This window comes from Pseudophryne corroboree, chromosome 5, assembly GCF_028390025.1.
Source record: "Pseudophryne corroboree isolate aPseCor3 chromosome 5, aPseCor3.hap2, whole genome shotgun sequence".
NCBI lineage: Eukaryota > Metazoa > Chordata > Amphibia > Anura > Myobatrachidae > Pseudophryne > Pseudophryne corroboree.
Genome location: NC_086448.1, coordinates 283,316,668 through 283,337,820, shown reverse-complemented (window position 1 = coordinate 283,337,820; position 21,153 = coordinate 283,316,668). Strand labels below are relative to the sequence as shown.

Below are 21,153 nucleotides of genomic sequence, written 5' to 3'. Positions count from 1 at the left end.
GCTGCCGTGTCCGGAGACGGTAGCGCCACTTTCTTGGACAGGCGTGTTAAAGCCTTGTCCACCCTGGGTGAAGATTCCCAACGTACCCTGTCCTGTGCAGGGAAAGGATACGCCATAAGAATCCTCTTGGGAATCTGCAGTTTCCCAAGCTTTTTCAAATAAATCGTTAAGTTCATGGGATGGGGGAAAGGTTACCTCAGGTTTCTTTTCCTTATACATGCGCACCCTCGTGTCAGGGACCGAGGGGTCATCTGTGATATGCAAAACATCTTTAATTGCAACAATCATATAATGAATACTTTTTGCCACCCTTGGGTGTAACCTCGCTTCATCGTAGTCGACACTGGAGTCAGAGTCCGTGTCGGTATCAGTGTCTGCTATTTGGGATAGGGGACGTTTTTGAGACCCAGAAGGGCCCAGTGACCCAGCCGAAGCCGTGGATTGACTCCCTGCTTTTTCCCTGGACTCTGCTTTGTCCAATCTCTTATGTAATAATGTCACATTTTCATTTAAAACATTCCACATGTCCATCCAATCATGAGTCGGCGTTGCCGACGGAGACACCACAATCATCTGCTCCACTTCCTCCTTAGCTGAGCCTTCCGCATCATACATGCCGACACACTCGTACCGACACCCCCAAACACACAGGGATATAGTTATAAGGAGCCAGTTCCCCAATAAGGCCCTTTGGAGAGACAGAGAGAGAGTATGCCAGCACATACCCAGCGCCAACTGACACTGGAAAATAAACTCCCAGATAATAGCGCTTTTATATTAATTACTGTGTTAATACACTCACTGCGCCTTTCAAGTGCCCCCCCTCCTCTTTTCAGCCCTGTGTCACCGTGTTCAGCAGGGGAGAGACCGGGGAGCCAGCTTCTCTGCAGATCTCTGTGGAGAAAATGGCGCTGGTTAGTGCTGAGGGACCAAGCTCCGCCTCCTCCAGCGACGGGCTTCGGTCCCGCTCAAAGTATCTCAAACCTGGCGGGGGATTCAAAGAATTACTGCCTCTGCAGTGTCCAACCTAATAATGCCAGATATAGAGGTTTTATTGCTGCCCAGGGCGCCCCCCCTGCGCCCTGCAACCATCAGTGCCCGCTAGTGTGTGTATTGTGTGGGAGCAATGGCGCGCAGCATTACCGCTGCACGCTTACCTCAGTGAAGATCTGAAGTCTTCTGCCGCCTTGAAGTCTTCTTTTCTTCTTATACTCACCCGGCTTCTATCTTCCGGCTCTGCGAGGAGGACGGCGGCACGGCTCCGGGACGAACAGCGAGGGGAGACCTGCGTTCCGACTCCCTCTGGAGCTAATGGTGTCCAGTAGCCTAAGAAGCAGAGCCTATCACTAAGTAGGTCTGCTTCTCTCTCCTCAGTCCCACGATGCAGGGAGCCTGTTGCCAGCAGTGCTCCCTGAAAATAAAAAACCTAACAAAATTCTTTATCAGAGAAACTCAGGAGAGCTCCCCTGTAATACACCCAATCTCCTCTGGGCACAGGATCTAACTGAGGTCTGGAGGAGGGGCATAGAGGGAGGAGCCAGTGCACACCCATTCTAAAGTTCTTTATAGTGCCCATATCTCCTGCGGAGCCCGTCTATACCCCATGGTCCTTATGAAGTCCCCAGCATCCTCTAGGACGTAAGAGAAAGGGGGACTCTGCCTGCCGTAACGTGTAAAAAGGGGACTCTGCCTGCCGTAACGTGTAAACAGGGGGACTCTGCCTGCCGTAACGTGTAAAAAGGGGGACTCTGCCTGCCGTAACGTGTAAAAAATAAGAATTTACTCACCGGTAATTCTATTTCTCGTAGTCCGTAGTGGATGCTGGGGACTCCGTAAGGACCATGGGGATTAGCGGCTCCGCAGGAGACTGGGAACAACTATAAAGAAAGCTTTAGACTACTGGTGTGCACTGGCTCCTCCCACTAAGACCCTCCTCCAGACTTCAGTTAGGATACTGTGCCCGGAAGAGCTGACACAATAAGGAAGGATTTTGAATCCCGGGTAAGACTCATACCAGCCACACCAATCACACCGTATAACTGTGATACAATACCCAGTTAACAGTATGATAACAACTGAGCCTCTCAACAATAACCCTTTAGTTAAGCAATAACTATATACAAGTATTGCAGACAAACCGCACTTGGGATGGGCGCCCAGCATCCACTACGGACTACGAGAAATAGAATTACCGGTGAGTAAATTCTTATTTTATCTAACGTCCTAGTGGATGCTGGGGACTCCGTAAGGACCATGGGGATTATACCAAAGCTCCCAAACGGGCGGGAGAGTGCGGATGACTCTGCAGCACCGAATGGGCAAACTCTAGGTCCTCCTCAGCCAGGGTGTCAAACTTGTAGAATTTAGCAAACGTGTTTGACCCCGACCAAGTAGCTGCTCGGCAAAGTTGAAGAGCCGAGACCCCTCGGGCAGCCGCCCAAGAAGAGTCCACCTTCCTCGTGGAATGGGCTTTTACTGATTTAGGATGCGGCAGTCCAGCCGCAGAATGTGCAAGCTGAATCGTACTACAGATCCAGCGAGCAATAGTCTGCTTTGAAGCACTTGCACCCAACTTGTTGGGCGCATACAGGATAAAGAGCGAGTCAGTCTTTCTGACTCCAGCTGTCCTGGAAACATAGATTTTCAGGGCCCTGACTACGTCCAACAACTTGGAAGCCTCCAAGTCATTTGTAGCCGCAGGCACCACGATAGGTTGGTTCAGATGAAAAGCTGATACCACTTTGGGGAGAAACTGGGGACGAGTCCTCAATTCTGCCCTATCCATATGGAAAATCAGATAAGGGCTTTTACATGACAAAGCCGCCAATTCTGATACACGCCTGGCCGAAGCCAAGGCCAACAACATGACCACTTTCCACGTGAGATATTTCAAATCCACGGTTTTCAGTGGCTCAAACCAATGTGACTTTAGGAAATCCAACACCACGTTGAGATCCCAAGGTGCCACTGGAGGCACAAAAGGGGGCTGAATATGCAGCACTCCCTTAACAAAAGTCTGAACTTCAGGTAGTGAAGCCAGTTCTCTCTGGAAGAAAATCGATAGAGCCGAAGTCTGGACCTTAATGGAACCCAATTTAAGGCCCATAGTCACCCCTGACTGTAGGAAGTGCAGGAAACGGCCCAGCTGAAATTCCTCTGTTGGGGCCTTCCTGGCCTCACACCACGCAACATATTTTCGCCATATGCGGTGATAATGGTTTGCGGTAACTTCTTTCCTAGCTTTAATCAGCGTAGGAATGACTTCCTCCGGAATGCCCTTTTCCTTCAGGATCCGGTGTTCAACCGCCATGCCGTCAAACGCAGCCGCGATAAGTCTTGGAACAGACAGGGCCCCTGCTGCAGCAGGTCTTGTCTGAGCGGTAGAGGCCATGGGTCCTCTGACATCATTTCTTGAAGTTCCGGGTACCAAGCTCTTCTTGGCCAATCCAGAACAATGAGTATAGTTCTTACTCCTCTTCTCCTTATTATCCTCAGTACCTTTGGTATGAGAGGAAGAGGAGGGAACACATAAACCGACCGGTACACCCACGGTGTCACTAGAGCGTCCACAGCTATCGCCTGCGGGTCTCTCGACCTGGCGCAATATTTTTCTAGCTTTTTGTTTAGGCGGGACGCCATCATGTCCACCTGTGGCCTTTTCCAACGGTTTACAATCATTTGAAAGACTTCTGGATGAAGTCCCCACTCTCCCGGGTGGAGGTCGTGCCTGCTGAGGAAGTCTGCTTCCCAGTTGTCCACTCCCGGAATGAACACTGCTGACAGTGCTAACACGTGATTTTCCGCCCATCGGAGAATCCTTGTGGCTTCTGCCATTGCCGTCCTGCTTCTCGTGCCGCCCTGTCGATTTACATGGGCGACCGCCGTGATGTTGTCTGACTGGATCAGTACCAGCTGGTTTTGAAGCAGGGGTTTTGCCTGACTTAGGGCATTGTAAATGGCCCTCAGTTCCAGAATATTTATGTGCAGGGAAGTCTCCTGACTTGACCATAGTCCTTGGAAGTTTCTTCCCTGTGTGACTGCCCCCCAGCCTCGAAGGCTGGCATCCGTGGTCACCAGGACCCAGTCCTGTATGCCGAATCTGCGGCCCTCTTGAAGATGAGCACTCTGCAGCCACCACAGCAGAGACACCATTGTCCTTGGAGACAGGGTTATCAGCCGATGCATCTGAAGATGCGATCCGGACCACTTGTCCAGCAGGTCCCACTGAAAGGTTCTTGCATGAAACCTGCCGAATGGAATCGCTTCGTAGGAAGCTACCATCTTTCCCAGGATCCGCGTGCAGTGATGCACCGACACCTGTTTTGGTTTTAGGAGGCCTCTGACTAGAGATGACAGCTCCTTGGCCTTCTCCTCCGGGAGAAACACTTTTTTCTGTTCTGTGTCCAGAACCATCCCCAGGAACAGTAGACGTGTCGTAGGGACCAGCTGTGACTTTGGAATGTTTAGAATCCAGCCGTGCTGTAGTAGCACCTCCCGAGATAGTGCTACCCCGACCAACAACTGCTCTCTGGACCTCGCCTTTATCAGGAGATCGTCCAAGTACGGGATAATTAAAACACCCTTCTTTCGAAGGAGTATCATCATTTCGCCCATTACCTTGGTAAAGACCCTCGGAGCCGTGGATAGACCGAACGGCAACGTCTGGAATTGGTAATGACAATCCTGTACCACAAATCTGAGGTACTCCTGGTGAGGATGGTAAATGGGGACATGCAGGTAAGCATCCTTGATGTCCAGTGATACCATGTAATCCCCCTCGTCCAGGCTTGCAATAACCGCCCTTAGCGATTCCATCTTGAACTTGAATTTTTTTATATATGTGTTCAAAAATGTCAAATTTAAAATGGGTCTCACCGAACCGTCCGGTTTCGGTACCACAAACATTGTGGAATAGTAACCCCGTCCTTGTTGAAGTAGGGGTACCTTTACTATCACCTGTTGTGAATACAGCTTGTGGATTGCCTGTAACACTGCCTCCCTGCCTGAGGGAGTGGTTGGCAAGGCAGATTTGAGGAAACGGCGGGGTGGAGACGTCTCGAATTCCAGCTTGTACCCCTGAGATACTATCTGAAAAATCCAGGGATCCACCCATGAGCGAGCCCACTGATTGCTGAAAAATTTGAGACGGGCCCCCACCGTACCTGGCTCCGCCTGTGAAGCCCCAGCGTCATGCTGTGGACTTAGAGGAAGCGGGGGAGGACTTTTGCTCCTGGGAACTGGCTGTATGCTGCAGCTTCTTTCCCCTACCTCTGCCTCTGGGCAGAAAGGACGCGCCTTTAACCCGCTTGCCCCTATTGGGCCGAAAGGACTGTACCTGATAATATGGTGCTTTCTTTGGTTGTGAGGGAACATGGGGTAAAAATGTAGACTTCCCAGCTGTTGCTGTGGAAACGAGGCCCGAGAGACCATCCCCGAACAACTCCTCACCCTTATAAGGCAGAACTTCCATGTGTTGTTTGGAATCTGCATCTCCTGTCCACTGCCGAGTCCATAACCCTCTCCTGGCAGAAATGGACATTGCACTAATTTTGGATGCCAGCCGGCAAATATCCCTCTGTGCATCCCTCATGTATAAAAGTGCGTCTTTTATATGCTCTACGTTTAGCAATATAGTGTCCCTGTCTAGGGTATCTATATTTTCTGACAGGGAATCTGACCACGCAGCAGCCGCACTGCACATCCAGGCTGACGCAATAGCTGGTCTCAGTATAACACCTGTGTGTGTATATATAGATTTCAGGATAGCCTCCTGCTTTCTATCAGCAGATTCCTTCAGGGCGGCCGTATCCGGAGACGGTAGTGCCACCTTCTTTGACAAGCGTGTGAGCGCTTTATCCACCCTAGGGGATGTTTCCCAGCGTGACCTATCCTCTGGCGGGAAAGGGTACGCCATTAGTAACCTCTTAGAAATTACCAGCTTTTTATCAGGGAAAGCCCACGCTTCTTCACACACTTCATTTAACTCTTCAGATGGAGGAAAAGCTACTGGTAGTTTTTTCTCTCCAAACATAATACCCTTTTTTGTGGTACCGGGGGTAACATCAGAAATGTGCAACACATTTTTCATTGCCTCAATCATGTAACGTGTGGCCCTACTGGAAGTTACATTAGTCTCATCGTCGTCGACACTGGAGTCAGTATCCGTGTCGACATCTGTGTCTGTCATCTGAGGTAGCGGGCGTTTTAGAGCCCCTGATGACTTTTGAGACGCCTGGGCAGGCACAGGCTGAGAAGCCGGCTGTCCCACATTAGGTATGTCGTCAAACCTTTTATGCAAGGAGTCGACACTGTTGCGTAATTCCTTCCACAGCACCATCCACTCAGGTGTCGACCCCGCATGGGGTGACATCACGTTTACAGGCATTTGCTCCGCCTCCACATAAGCCTCCTCATCAAACATGTCGACACAGCCATACCGACACACCGCAAACACACAGGGAATGCTCTGACAGAGGACAGGACCCCACAAAGCCCTTTGGGGAGACAGAGAGAGAGTATGCCAGCACACACCAGAGCGCTATATAACACAGGGATCCCACTATAAATGAGTGTTTTCCCTTATAGCTGCTTTTTTATATATCAAATATATATATCTATACTGCGCCTAAATTTAGTGCCCCCCCTCTCTTTTTTACCCTTCTGTAGTGTTCAGACTGCAGGGGAGAGCCAGAGAGCTTCCTTCCAGCGGAACTGTGAGGGAAAAATGGCACCAGTGTGCTGAGGGAGATAGCCCCGCCCCTTTTTCGGTGGACTTTCTCCCGCTTTTTCTGGAATACTGGCAGGGGTAATTTTACATCTATATAGCCTCTAGGACTATATATGATGTAGATTTGCCAGCCAAGGTGTCATATATTGCCCTCAGGGCGCCCCACCCCCAGCACCCTGCACCCATCAGTGACCGGAGTGTGAGGTGTACATGAGGAGCAATGGCGCACAGCTGCAGTGCTGTGCGCTACCTTGGTGAAGACCGAAGTCTTCTGCCGCCGATTTTCCGGACCTCTTCGTTGCTTCTGGCTCTGTAAGGGGGACGGCGGCGCGGCTCCGGGAACGAACACCAAGGTCGGGTCCTGCGGTCGATCCCTCTGGAGCTAATGGTGTCCAGTAGCCTAAGAAGCCCAAACTACCACCTGTTAGGTAGGTTCGCTTCTTCTCCCCTTAGTCCCTCGCTGCAGTGAGTCTGTTGCCAGCAGATCTCACTGTAAAATAAAAAACCTAAATATTAGAGATGAGCGGGTTCGGTTTCTCTGAATCCGAACCCGCCAGAACTTCATGTTTTTTTTCACGGGTCCGAGCGACTCGGATCTTCCCGCCTTGCTCGGTTAACCCGAGCGCGCCCGAACGTCATCATGACGCTGTCGGATTCTCGCGAGACTCGGATTCTATATAAGGAGCCGCGCGTCGCCGCCATTTTCACTAGAGATGAGCGGGTTCGGTTTCTCTGAATCCGAACCCGCCAGAACTTCATGTTTTTTTTCACGGGTCCGAGCGACTCGGATCTTCCCGCCTTGCTCGGTTAACCCGAGCGCGCCCGAACGTCATCATGACGCTGTCGGATTCTCGCGAGGCTCGGATTCTATCGCGAGACTCGGATTCTATATAAGGAGCCGCGCGTCGCCGCCATTTTCACACGTGCATTGAGATTGATAGGGAGAGGACGTGGCTGGCGTCCTCTCCATTTAGATTATAAGAGACTGAGAGAGATTTACTGGAGCTGACTAGGAGGAGTACTGTTACTGTAGAAGTGTAGAGACTGAGTGGAGAGAGTTTACTAGTGAGGACAGTGCAGTTTACTTTATAATCCGTTCTCTGCCTGAAAAAAGCGATACACAGCACACAGTGACTCAGTCACATACCATATCTGTGTGCACTGCTCAGGCTCAGGCCAGTGTGCTGCATCATCTATTATCTATATATAATATTATATATATCTGTCTGACTGCTCAGCTCACACAGCTTATAATTGTGGGGGAGACTGGGGAGCACTACTGCAGTGCCAGTTATAGGTTATAGCAGGAGCCAGGAGTACATAATATATTATATAGTGAGTGACCACCAGACACACAGTGCAGTTTATTTAATATATCCGTTCTCTGCCTGAAAAAAGCGATACACACAGTGACTCAGTCAGTCACATACCATATCTGTGTGCACTGCTCAGGCTCAGGCCAGTGTGCTGCATCATCTATATATATTATATATCTGTCTGACTGCTCAGCTCACACAGCTTATAATTGTGGGGGAGACTGGGGAGCACTACTGCAGTGCCAGTTATAGGTTATAGCAGGAGCCAGGAGTACATAATATTATATTAAAATTAAACAGTGCACACTTTTGCTGCAGGAGTGCCACTGCCAGTGTGACTAGTGACCAGTGACCTGACCACCAGTATATATAATATTAGTAGTATACTATCTCTTTATCAACCAGTCTATATTAGCAGCAGACACAGTACAGTGCGGTAGTTCACGGCTGTGGCTACCTCTGTGTCGGCACTCGGCAGCCCGTCCATAATTGTATATACCACCTAACCGTGGTTTTTTTTTCTTTCTTTATACATACATACTAGTTACGAGTATACTATCTCTTTATCAACCAGTCTATATATTAGCAGCAGACACAGTACAGTGCGGTAGTTCACGGCTGTGGCTACCTCTGTGTCGGCACTCGGCAGCCCGTCCATAATTGTATATACCACCTAACCGTGGTTTTTTTTTCTTTCTTTATAGTCATACTAGTTACGAGTATACTATCTCTTTATCAACCAGTCTATATTAGCAGCAGACACAGTACAGTGCGGTAGTTCACGGCTGTGGCTACCTCTGTGTCGGCACTCGGCAGCCCGTCCATAATTGTATATACCACCTAACCGTGGTTTTTTTTTCTTTCTTTATACATACATACTAGTTACGAGTATACTATCTCTTTATCAACCAGTCTATATTAGCAGCAGACACAGTACAGTGCGGTAGTTCACGGCTGTGGCTACCTCTGTGTCGGCACTCGGCAGCCCGTCCATAATTGTATATACCACCTAACCGTGGTTTTTTTTTCTTTCTTTATACATACATACTAGTTACGAGTATACTATCTCTTTATCAACCAGTCTATATATTAGCAGCAGACACAGTACAGTGCGGTAGTTCACGGCTGTGGCTACCTCTGTGTCGGCACTCGGCAGCCCGTCCATAATTGTATATACCACCTAACCGTGGTTTTTTTTTCTTTCTTTATACATACATACTAGTTACGAGTATACTATCTCTTTATCAACCAGTCTATATATTAGCAGCAGACACAGTACAGTGCGGTAGTTCACGGCTGTGGCTACCTCTGTGTCGGCACTCGGCAGCCCGTCCATAATTGTATACTAGTATCCAATCCATCCATCTCCATTGTTTACCTGAGGTGCCTTTTAGTTGTGCCTATTAAAATATGGAGAACAAAAATGTTGAGGTTCCAAAATTAGGGAAAGATCAAGATCCACTTCCACCTCGTGCTGAAGCTGCTGCCACTAGTCATGGCCGAGACGATGAAATGCCAGCAACGTCGTCTGCCAAGGCCGATGCCCAATGTCATAGTACAGAGCATGTCAAATCCAAAACACCAAATATCAGTAAAAAAAGGACTCCAAAACCTAAAATAAAATTGTCGGAGGAGAAGCGTAAACTTGCCAATATGCCATTTACCACACGGAGTGGCAAGGAACGGCTGAGGCCCTGGCCTATGTTCATGGCTAGTGGTTCAGCTTCACATGAGGATGGAAGCACTCAGCCTCTCGCTAGAAAAATGAAAAGACTCAAGCTGGCAAAAGCAGCACAGCAAAGAACTGTGCATTCTTCGAAATCCCAAATCCACAAGGAGAGTCCAATTGTGTCGGTTGCGATGCCTGACCTTCCCAACACTGGACGTGAAGAGCATGCGCCTTCCACCATTTGCACGCCCCCTGCAAGTGCTGGAAGGAGCACCCGCAGTCCAGTTCCTGATAGTCAGATTGAAGATGTCAGTGTTGAAGTACACCAGGATGAGGAGGATATGGGTGTTGCTGGCGCTGGGGAGGAAATTGACCAGGAGGATTCTGATGGTGAGGTGGTTTGTTTAAGTCAGGCACCCGGGGAGACACCTGTTGTCCGTGGGAGGAATATGGCCGTTGACATGCCAGGTGAAAATACCAAAAAAATCAGCTCTTCGGTGTGGAGGTATTTCACCAGAAATGCGGACAACAGGTGTCAAGCCGTGTGTTCCCTTTGTCAAGCTGTAATAAGTAGGGGTAAGGACGTTAACCACCTCGGAACATCCTCCCTTATACGTCACCTGCAGCGCATTCATAATAAGTCAGTGACAAGTTCAAAAACTTTGGGTGACAGCGGAAGCAGTCCACTGACCAGTAAATCCCTTCCTCTTGTAACCAAGCTCACGCAAACCACCCCACCAACTCCCTCAGTGTCAATTTCCTCCTTCCCCAGGAATGCCAATAGTCCTGCAGGCCATGTCACTGGCAATTCTGACGAGTCCTCTCCTGCCTGGGATTCCTCCGATGCATCCTTGCGTGTAACGCCTACTGCTGCTGGCGCTGCTGTTGTTGCCGCTGGGAGTCGATGGTCATCCCAGAGGGGAAGTCGTAAGCCCACTTGTACTACTTCCAGTAAGCAATTGACTGTTCAACAGTCCTTTGCGAGGAAGATGAAATATCACAGCAGTCATCCTACTGCAAAGCGGATAACTGAGGCCTTGACAACTATGTTGGTGTTAGACGTGCGTCCGGTATCCGCCGTTAGTTCACAGGGAACTAGACAATTTATTGAGGCAGTGTGCCCCCGTTACCAAATACCATCTAGGTTCCACTTCTCTAGGCAGGCGATACCGAGAATGTACACGGACGTCAGAAAAAGACTCACCAGTGTCCTAAAAAATGCAGTTGTACCCAATGTCCACTTAACCACGGACATGTGGACAAGTGGAGCAGGGCAGGGTCAGGACTATATGACTGTGACAGCCCACTGGGTAGATGTATGGACTCCCGCCGCAAGAACAGCAGCGGCGGCACCAGTAGCAGCATCTCGCAAACGCCAACTCTTTCCTAGGCAGGCTACGCTTTGTATCACCGCTTTCCAGAATACGCACACAGCTGAAAACCTCTTACGGCAACTGAGGAAGATCATCGCGGAATGGCTTACCCCAATTGGACTCTCCTGTGGATTTGTGGCATCGGACAACGCCAGCAATATTGTGTGTGCATTAAATATGGGCAAATTCCAGCACGTCCCATGTTTTGCACATACCTTGAATTTGGTGGTGCAGAATTTTTTAAAAAACGACAGGGGCGTGCAAGAGATGCTGTCGGTGGCCAGAAAAATTGCGGGACACTTTCGGCGTACAGGCACCACGTACAGAAGACTGGAGCACCACCAAAAACTACTGAACCTGCCCTGCCATCATCTGAAGCAAGAAGTGGTAACGAGGTGGAATTCAACCCTCTATATGCTTCAGAGGTTGGAGGAGCAGCAAAAGGCCATTCAAGCCTATACAATTGAGCACGATATAGGAGGTGGAATGCACCTGTCTCAAGTGCAGTGGAGAATGATTTCAACGTTGTGCAAGGTTCTGATGCCCTTTGAACTTGCCACACGTGAAGTCAGTTCAGACACTGCCAGCCTGAGTCAGGTCATTCCCCTCATCAGGCTTTTGCAGAAGAAGCTGGAGGCATTGAAGAAGGAGCTAAAAGGGAGCGATTCCGCTAGGCATGTGGGACTTGTGGATGCAGCCCTTAATTCGCTTAACAAGGATTCACGGGTGGTCAATCTGTTGAAATCAGAGCACTACATTTTGGCCACCGTGCTCGATCCTAGATTTAAAGCCTACCTTGGATCTCTCTTTCCGGCAGACACAAGTCTGCTGGGGTTGAAAGACCTGCTGGTGACAAAATTGTCAAGTCAAGCGGAACGCGACCTGTCAACATCTCCTCCTTCACATTCTCCCGCAACTGGGGGTGCGAGGAAAAGGCTCAGAATTCCGAGCCCACCCGCTGGCGGTGATGCAGGGCAGTCTGGAGCGACTGCTGATGCTGACATCTGGTCCGGACTGAAGGACCTGACAACGATTACGGACATGTCGTCTACTGTCACTGCATATGATTCTCTCAACATTGATAGAATGGTGGAGGATTATATGAGTGACCGCATCCAAGTAGGCACGTCACACAGTCCGTACTTATACTGGCAGGAAAAAGAGGCAATTTGGAGGCCCTTGCACAAACTGGCTTTATTCTACCTAAGTTGCCCTCCCACAAGTGTGTACTCCGAAAGAGTGTTTAGTGCCGCCGCTCACCTTGTCAGCAATCGGCGTACGAGGTTACATCCAGAAAATGTGGAGAAGATGATGTTCATTAAAATGAATTATAATCAATTCCTCCGCGGAGACATTGACCAGCAGCAATTGCCTCCACAAAGTACACAGGGAGCTGAGATGGTGGATTCCAGTGGGGACGAATTGATAATCTGTGAGGAGGGGGATGTACACGGTGATATATCGGAGGGTGAAGATGAGGTGGACATCTTGCCTCTGTAGAGCCAGTTTGTGCAAGGAGAGATTAATTGCTTCTTTTTTGGGGGGGGTCCAAACCAACCCGTCATATCAGTCACAGTCGTGTGGCAGACCCTGTCACTGAAATGATGGGTTGGTTAAAGTGTGCATGTCCTGTTTTGTTTATACAACATAAGGGTGGGTGGGAGGGCCCAAGGACAATTCCATCTTGCACCTCTTTTTTCTTTTCTTTTTCTTTGCATCATGTGCTGATTGGGGAGGGTTTTTTGGAAGGGACATCCTGCGTGACACTGCAGTGCCACTCCTAGATGGGCCCGGTGTTTGTGTCGGCCACTAGGGTCGCTAATCTTACTCACACAGTCAGCTACCTCATTGCGCCTCTTTTTTTCTTTGCGTCATGTGCTGTTTGGGGAGGGTTTTTTGGAAGGGACATCCTGCGTGACACTGCAGTGCCACTCCTAGATGGGCCCGGTGTTTGTGTCGGCCACTAGGGTCGCTAATCTTACTCACACAGCTACCTCATTGCGCCTCTTTTTTTCTTTGCGTCATGTGCTGTTTGGGGAGGGTTTTTTGGAAGGGACATCCTGCGTGACACTGCAGTGCCACTCCTAGATGGGCCCGGTGTTTGTGTCGGCCACTAGGGTCGCTTATCTTACTCACACAGCGACCTCGGTGCAAATTTTAGGACTAAAAATAATATTGTGAGGTGTGAGGTATTCAGAATAGACTGAAAATGAGTGTAAATTATGGTTTTTGAGGTTAATAATACTTTGGGATCAAAATGACCCCCAAATTCTATGATTTAAGCTGTTTTTTAGTGTTTTTTGAAAAAAACACCCGAATCCAAAACACACCCGAATCCGACAAAAAAAATTCGGTGAGGTTTTGCCAAAACGCGTTCGAACCCAAAACACGGCCGCGGAACCGAACCCAAAACCAAAACACAAAACCCGAAAAATTTCAGGCGCTCATCTCTAATTTTCACACGTGCATTGAGATTGATAGGGAGAGGACGTGGCTGGCGTCCTCTCCATTTAGATTATAAGAGACTGAGAGAGATTTACTGGAGCTGACTAGGAGGAGTACTGTTACTGTAGAAGTGTAGAGACTGAGTGGAGAGAGTTTACTAGTGAGGACAGTGCAGTTTACTTTATAATCCGTTCTCTGCCTGAAAAAAGCGATACACAGCACACAGTGACTCAGTCACATACCATATCTGTGTGCACTGCTCAGGCTCAGGCCAGTGTGCTGCATCATCTATTATCTATATATAATATTATATATATCTGTCTGACTGCTCAGCTCACACAGCTTATAATTGTGGGGGAGACTGGGGAGCACTACTGCAGTGCCAGTTATAGGTTATAGCAGGAGCCAGGAGTACATAATATATTATATAGTGAGTGACCACCAGACACACAGTGCAGTTTATTTAATATATCCGTTCTCTGCCTGAAAAAAGCGATACACACAGTGACTCAGTCAGTCACATACCATATCTGTGTGCACTGCTCAGGCTCAGGCCAGTGTGCTGCATCATCTATATATATTATATATCTGTCTGACTGCTCAGCTCACACAGCTTATAATTGTGGGGGAGACTGGGGAGCACTACTGCAGTGCCAGTTATAGGTTATAGCAGGAGCCAGGAGTACATAATATTATATTAAAATTAAACAGTGCACACTTTTGCTGCAGGAGTGCCACTGCCAGTGTGACTAGTGACCAGTGACCTGACCACCAGTATATATAATATTAGTAGTATACTATCTCTTTATCAACCAGTCTATATTAGCAGCAGACACAGTACAGTGCGGTAGTTCACGGCTGTGGCTACCTCTGTGTCGGCACTCGGCAGCCCGTCCATAATTGTATATACCACCTAACCGTGGTTTTTTTTTCTTTCTTTATACATACATACTAGTTACGAGTATACTATCTCTTTATCAACCAGTCTATATATTAGCAGCAGACACAGTACAGTGCGGTAGTTCACGGCTGTGGCTACCTCTGTGTCGGCACTCGGCAGCCCGTCCATAATTGTATATACCACCTAACCGTGGTTTTTTTTTCTTTCTTTATAGTCATACTAGTTACGAGTATACTATCTCTTTATCAACCAGTCTATATTAGCAGCAGACACAGTACAGTGCGGTAGTTCACGGCTGTGGCTACCTCTGTGTCGGCACTCGGCAGCCCGTCCATAATTGTATATACCACCTAACCGTGGTTTTTTTTTCTTTCTTTATACATACATACTAGTTACGAGTATACTATCTCTTTATCAACCAGTCTATATTAGCAGCAGACACAGTACAGTGCGGTAGTTCACGGCTGTGGCTACCTCTGTGTCGGCACTCGGCAGCCCGTCCATAATTGTATATACCACCTAACCGTGGTTTTTTTTTCCTTTCTTTATACATACATACTAGTTACGAGTATACTATCTCTTTATCAACCAGTCTATATATTAGCAGCAGACACAGTACAGTGCGGTAGTTCACGGCTGTGGCTACCTCTGTGTCGGCACTCGGCAGCCCGTCCATAATTGTAAATACCACCTAACCGTGGTTTTTTTTTCTTTCTTTATACATACATACTAGTTACGAGTATACTATCTCTTTATCAACCAGTCTATATTAGCAGCAGACACAGTACAGTGCGGTAGTTCACGGCTGTGGCTACCTCTGTGTCGGCACTCGGCAGCCCGTCCATAATTGTATATACCACCTAACCGTGTTTTTTTTTTCTTTCTTTATACATACATACTAGTTACGAGTATACTATCTCTTTATCAACCAGTCTATATTAGCAGCAGACACAGTACAGTGCGGTAGTTCACGGCTGTGGCTACCTCTGTGTCGGCACTCGGCAGCCCGTCCATAATTGTATATACCACCTAACCGTGGTTTTTTTTTCTTTCTTTATACATACATACTAGTTACGAGTATACTATCTCTTTATCAACCAGTCTATATATTAGCAGCAGACACAGTACAGTGCGGTAGTTCACGGCTGTGGCTACCTCTGTGTCGGCACTCGGCAGCCCGTCCATAATTGTATACTAGTATCCAATCCATCCATCTCCATTGTTTACCTGAGGTGCCTTTTAGTTGTGCCTATTAAAATATGGAGAACAAAAATGTTGAGGTTCCAAAATTAGGGAAAGATCAAGATCCACTTCCACCTCGTGCTGAAGCTGCTGCCACTAGTCATGGCCGAGACGATGAAATGCCAGCAACGTCGTCTGCCAAGGCCGATGCCCAATGTCATAGTACAGAGCATGTCAAATCCAAAACACCAAATATCAGTAAAAAAAGGACTCCAAAACCTAAAATAAAATTGTCGGAGGAGAAGCGTAAACTTGCCAATATGCCATTTACCACACGGAGTGGCAAGGAACGGCTGAGGCCCTGGCCTATGTTCATGGCTAGTGGTTCAGCTTCACATGAGGATGGAAGCACTCAGCCTCTCGCTAGAAAAATGAAAAGACTCAAGCTGGCAAAAGCAGCACAGCAAAGAACTGTGCATTCTTCGAAATCCCAAATCCACAAGGAGAGTCCAATTGTGTCGGTTGCGATGCCTGACCTTCCCAACACTGGACGTGAAGAGCATGCGCCTTCCACCATTTGCACGCCCCCTGCAAGTGCTGGAAGGAGCACCCGCAGTCCAGTTCCTGATAGTCAGATTGAAGATGTCAGTGTTGAAGTACACCAGGATGAGGAGGATATGGGTGTTGCTGGCGCTGGGGAGGAAATTGACCAGGAGGATTCTGATGGTGAGGTGGTTTGTTTAAGTCAGGCACCCGGGGAGACACCTGTTGTCCGTGGGAGGAATATGGCCGTTGACATGCCAGGTGAAAATACCAAAAAAATCAGCTCTTCGGTGTGGAGGTATTTCACCAGAAATGCGGACAACAGGTGTCAAGCCGTGTGTTCCCTTTGTCAAGCTGTAATAAGTAGGGGTAAGGACGTTAACCACCTCGGAACATCCTCCCTTATACGTCACCTGCAGCGCATTCATAATAAGTCAGTGACAAGTTCAAAAACTTTGGGTGACAGCGGAAGCAGTCCACTGACCAGTAAATCCCTTCCTCTTGTAACCAAGCTCACGCAAACCACCCCACCAACTCCCTCAGTGTCAATTTCCTCCTTCCCCAGGAATGCCAATAGTCCTGCAGGCCATGTCACTGGCAATTCTGACGAGTCCTCTCCTGCCTGGGATTCCTCCGATGCATCCTTGCGTGTAACGCCTACTGCTGCTGGCGCTGCTGTTGTTGCCGCTGGGAGTCGATGGTCATCCCAGAGGGGAAGTCGTAAGCCCACTTGTACTACTTCCAGTAAGCAATTGACTGTTCAACAGTCCTTTGCGAGGAAGATGAAATATCACAGCAGTCATCCTACTGCAAAGCGGATAACTGAGGCCTTGACAACTATGTTGGTGTTAGACGTGCGTCCGGTATCCGCCGTTAGTTCACAGGGAACTAGACAATTTATTGAGGCAGTGTGCCCCCGTTACCAAATACCATCTAGGTTCCACTTCTCTAGGCAGGCGATACCGAGAATGTACACGGACGTCAGAAAAAGACTCACCAGTGTCCTAAAAAATGCAGTTGTACCCAATGTCCACTTAACCACGGACATGTGGACAAGTGGAGCAGGGCAGGGTCAGGACTATATGACTGTGACAGCCCACTGGGTAGATGTATGGACTCCCGCCGCAAGAACAGCAGCGGCGGCACCAGTAGCAGCATCTCGCAAACGCCAACTCTTTCCTAGGCAGGCTACGCTTTGTATCACCGCTTTCCAGAATACGCACACAGCTGAAAACCTCTTACGGCAACTGAGGAAGATCATCGCGGAATGGCTTACCCCAATTGGACTCTCCTGTGGATTTGTGGCATCGGACAACGCCAGCAATATTGTGTGTGCATTAAATATGGGCAAATTCCAGCACGTCCCATGTTTTGCACATACCTTGAATTTGGTGGTGCAGAATTTTTTAAAAAACGACAGGGGCGTGCAAGAGATGCTGTCGGTGGCCAGAAAAATTGCGGGACACTTTCGGCGTACAGGCACCACGTACAGAAGACTGGAGCTCCACCAAAAACTACTGAACCTGCCCTGCCATCATCTGAAGCAAGAAGTGGTAACGAGGTGGAATTCAACCCTCTATATGCTTCAGAGGTTGGAGGAGCAGCAAAAGGCCATTCAAGCCTATACAATTGAGCACGATATAGGAGGTGGAATGCACCTGTCTCAAGTGCAGTGGAGAATGATTTCAACGTTGTGCAAGGTTCTGATGCCCTTTGAACTTGCCACACGTGAAGTCAGTTCAGACACTGCCAGCCTGAGTCAGGTCATTCCCCTCATCAGGCTTTTGCAGAAGAAGCTGGAGGCATTGAAGAAGGAGCTAAAAGGGAGCGATTCCGCTAGGCATGTGGGACTTGTGGATGCAGCCCTTAATTTGCTTAACAAGGATTCACGGGTGGTCAATCTGTTGAAATCAGAGCACTACATTTTGGCCACCGTGCTCGATCCTAGATTTAAAGCCTACCTTGGATCTCTCTTTCCGGCAGACACAAGTCTGCTGGGGTTGAAAGACCTGCTGGTGACAAAATTGTCAAGTCAAGCGGAACGCGACCTGTCAACATCTCCTCCTTCACATTCTCCCGCAACTGGGGGTGCGAGGAAAAGGCTCAGAATTCCGAGCCCACCCGCTGGCGGTGATGCAGGGCAGTCTGGAGCGACTGCTGATGCTGACATCTGGTCCGGACTGAAGGACCTGACAACGATTACGGACATGTCGTCTACTGTCACTGCATATGATTCTCTCAACATTGATAGAATGGTGGAGGATTATATGAGTGACCGCATCCAAGTAGGCACGTCACACAGTCCGTACTTATACTGGCAGGAAAAAGAGGCAATTTGGAGGCCCTTGCACAAACTGGCTTTATTCTACCTAAGTTGCCCTCCCACAAGTGTGTACTCCGAAAGAGTGTTTAGTGCCGCCGCTCACCTTGTCAGCAATCGGCGTACGAGGTTACATCCAGAAAATGTGGAGAAGATGATGTTCATTAAAATTAATTATAATCAATTCCTCCGCGGAGACATTGACCAGCAGCAATTGCCTCCACAAAGTACACAGGGAGCTGAGATGGTGGATTCCAGTGGGGACGAATTGATAATCTGTGAGGAGGGGGATGTACACGGTGATATATCGGAGGGTGAAGATGAGGTGGACATCTTGCCTCTGTAGAGCCAGTTTGTGCAAGGAGAGATTAATTGCTTCTTTTTTGGGGGGGGTCCAAACCAACCCGTCATATCAGTCACAGTCGTGTGGCAGACCCTGTCACTGAAATGATGGGTTGGTTAAAGTGTGCATGTCCTGTTTTGTTTATACAACATAAGGGTGGGTGGGAGGGCCCAAGGACAATTCCATCTTGCACCTCTTTTTTCTTTTCTTTTTCTTTGCATCATGTGCTGATTGGGGAGGGTTTTTTGGAAGGGACATCCTGCGTGACACTGCAGTGCCACTCCTAGATGGGCCCGGTGTTTGTGTCGGCCACTAGGGTCGCTAATCTTACTCACACAGTCAGCTACCTCATTGCGCCTCTTTTTTTCTTTGCGTCATGTGCTGTTTGGGGAGGGTTTTTTGGAAGGGACATCCTGCGTGACACTGCAGTGCCACTCCTAGATGGGCCCGGTGTTTGTGTCGGCCACTAGGGTCGCTAATCTTACTCACACAGCTACCTCATTGCGCCTCTTTTTTTCTTTGCGTCATGTGCTGTTTGGGGAGGGTTTTTTGGAAGGGACATCCTGCGTGACACTGCAGTGCCACTCCTAGATGGGCCCGGTGTTTGTGTCGGCCACTAGGGTCGCTTATCTTACTCACACAGCGACCTCGGTGCAAATTTTAGGACTAAAAATAATATTGTGAGGTGTGAGGTATTCAGAATAGACTGAAAATGAGTGTAAATTATGGTTTTTGAGGTTAATAATACTTTGGGATCAAAATGACCCCCAAATTCTATGATTTAAGCTGTTTTTTAGTGTTTTTTGAAAAAAACACCCGAATCCAAAACACACCCGAATCCGACAAAAAAAATTCGGTGAGGTTTTGCCAAAACGCGTTCGAACCCAAAACACGGCCGCGGAACCGAACCCAAAACCAAAACACAAAACCCGAAAAATTTCAGGCGCTCATCTCTACTAAATATACTTTCTTTCTAGGAGCTCAGGAGAGCCCCGAGTGTGCATCCAGCTCAGCCGGGCACAAGAATCTAACTGAAGTCTGGAGGAGGGTCTTAGTGGGAGAAGCCAGTGCACACCAGTAGTCTAAAGCTTTCTTTATAGTTGTGCCCAGTCTCCTGCGGAGCCGCTAATCCCCATGGTCCTTACGGAGTCCCCAGCATCCACTAGGACGTTAGAGAAAGGGGACTCTGCTGTCATAATGTGTAAAAATAGGGACTCTGCTGCTGTAATGTGTAAAAAGGAGGGCTCTACCTGTCGTAATGTGTAAAAGGGAGCTCTGCCTGCCGTAATGTGTAAAACGGGGCTCTACATGGCATAATGTGTGACGGCTCTACCTGGTGAAATGTGTGTAAGTGGCATTACTGTGCGGCGTAATTTGAATAATCAAGACTACTGCGCAGCACAATATGACTTGGTATTGTTTTGTGGCCACATCCCTTCGCCATGAAGCCATGGCCCTATATATTTCACACGCATTTACGGCGCGCACTGGCCCTATTTTAAATATGGGCACTGGCCCTAATTTAAACATGGGGGGGAACGACCAGAGCCGGCGCAACCCGCTCAGCAGAGTCTGCGAAGCAGGGAGGCGCTGGCCAAGAGAAGCGCTCTCCCTGCTCTGAGACTCTGCTGTTGCGCGCCACTGCTGCCGGCTGCCACAGCAACAAGAGGCTCGACTCGAGTCCAGTCCACCAGCTGATCTTCCCTCCCTCCTCCTACCAGCAGAACATGCAGGAGGGGTTTCACTCCATCGTCCGCACAGGCTGGCCACTTTCACTTTCTGCTCCACTTCCTGCGTGTTTGTAATTTATGACATGAAGCTGTTCTCCTTTCTCCCTGCGCTCCAGCCCTCCCCCTCTACAACATGCTGATGCAGGGGCTTGAGTGTGGTCAGAGCAGGCCGACAAGTGTGTGCTATTTGTTTTTGTTTATTTACCAGAGCTCTATCTATTATCTATTACACACGGGGGGGGGGGGGGGGGCAATTATATGTATAATACCCCTTTCACACCGCAGCTTTAACCCGGTAAATTGCCGATTTTTCAGCCTTCCTAAACGGTTCTAGCTGCGGTGTGAAAGGGCCACCTTGAATTTACCGGTTTCAAAATACTGGTATTTTGAAACGGTTAAAAAGCAGGGTCCTACCCGGTTCAGAACCGTTTCACTGTGCAGTGTGAAAGGCTCTGAAATGGTATTTCCAAGCCACAGGAGGTGATAGGCTGTCTCCATGTGTGATGTCACCAGGCAGAAGCAGGAAGCTGGAGGAAAAACACATCAGACACATGAGAGTGGGTTTAGAAGCGTTTTCTTACTGCAAATATATTGTACAATGGCA

At 48.6% G+C, this 21,153-nt stretch overlaps 1 protein-coding gene across 2 annotated transcripts in view; it reads right to left on the bottom strand.

Annotated features, from left to right (window-relative positions):
• The window catches only part of NPHP3 (nephrocystin 3), a 303,001-nt gene that overhangs the window by 280,443 nt on the left and 1,405 nt on the right, over positions 1–21,153 (bottom strand). The window lies entirely within an intron of this gene.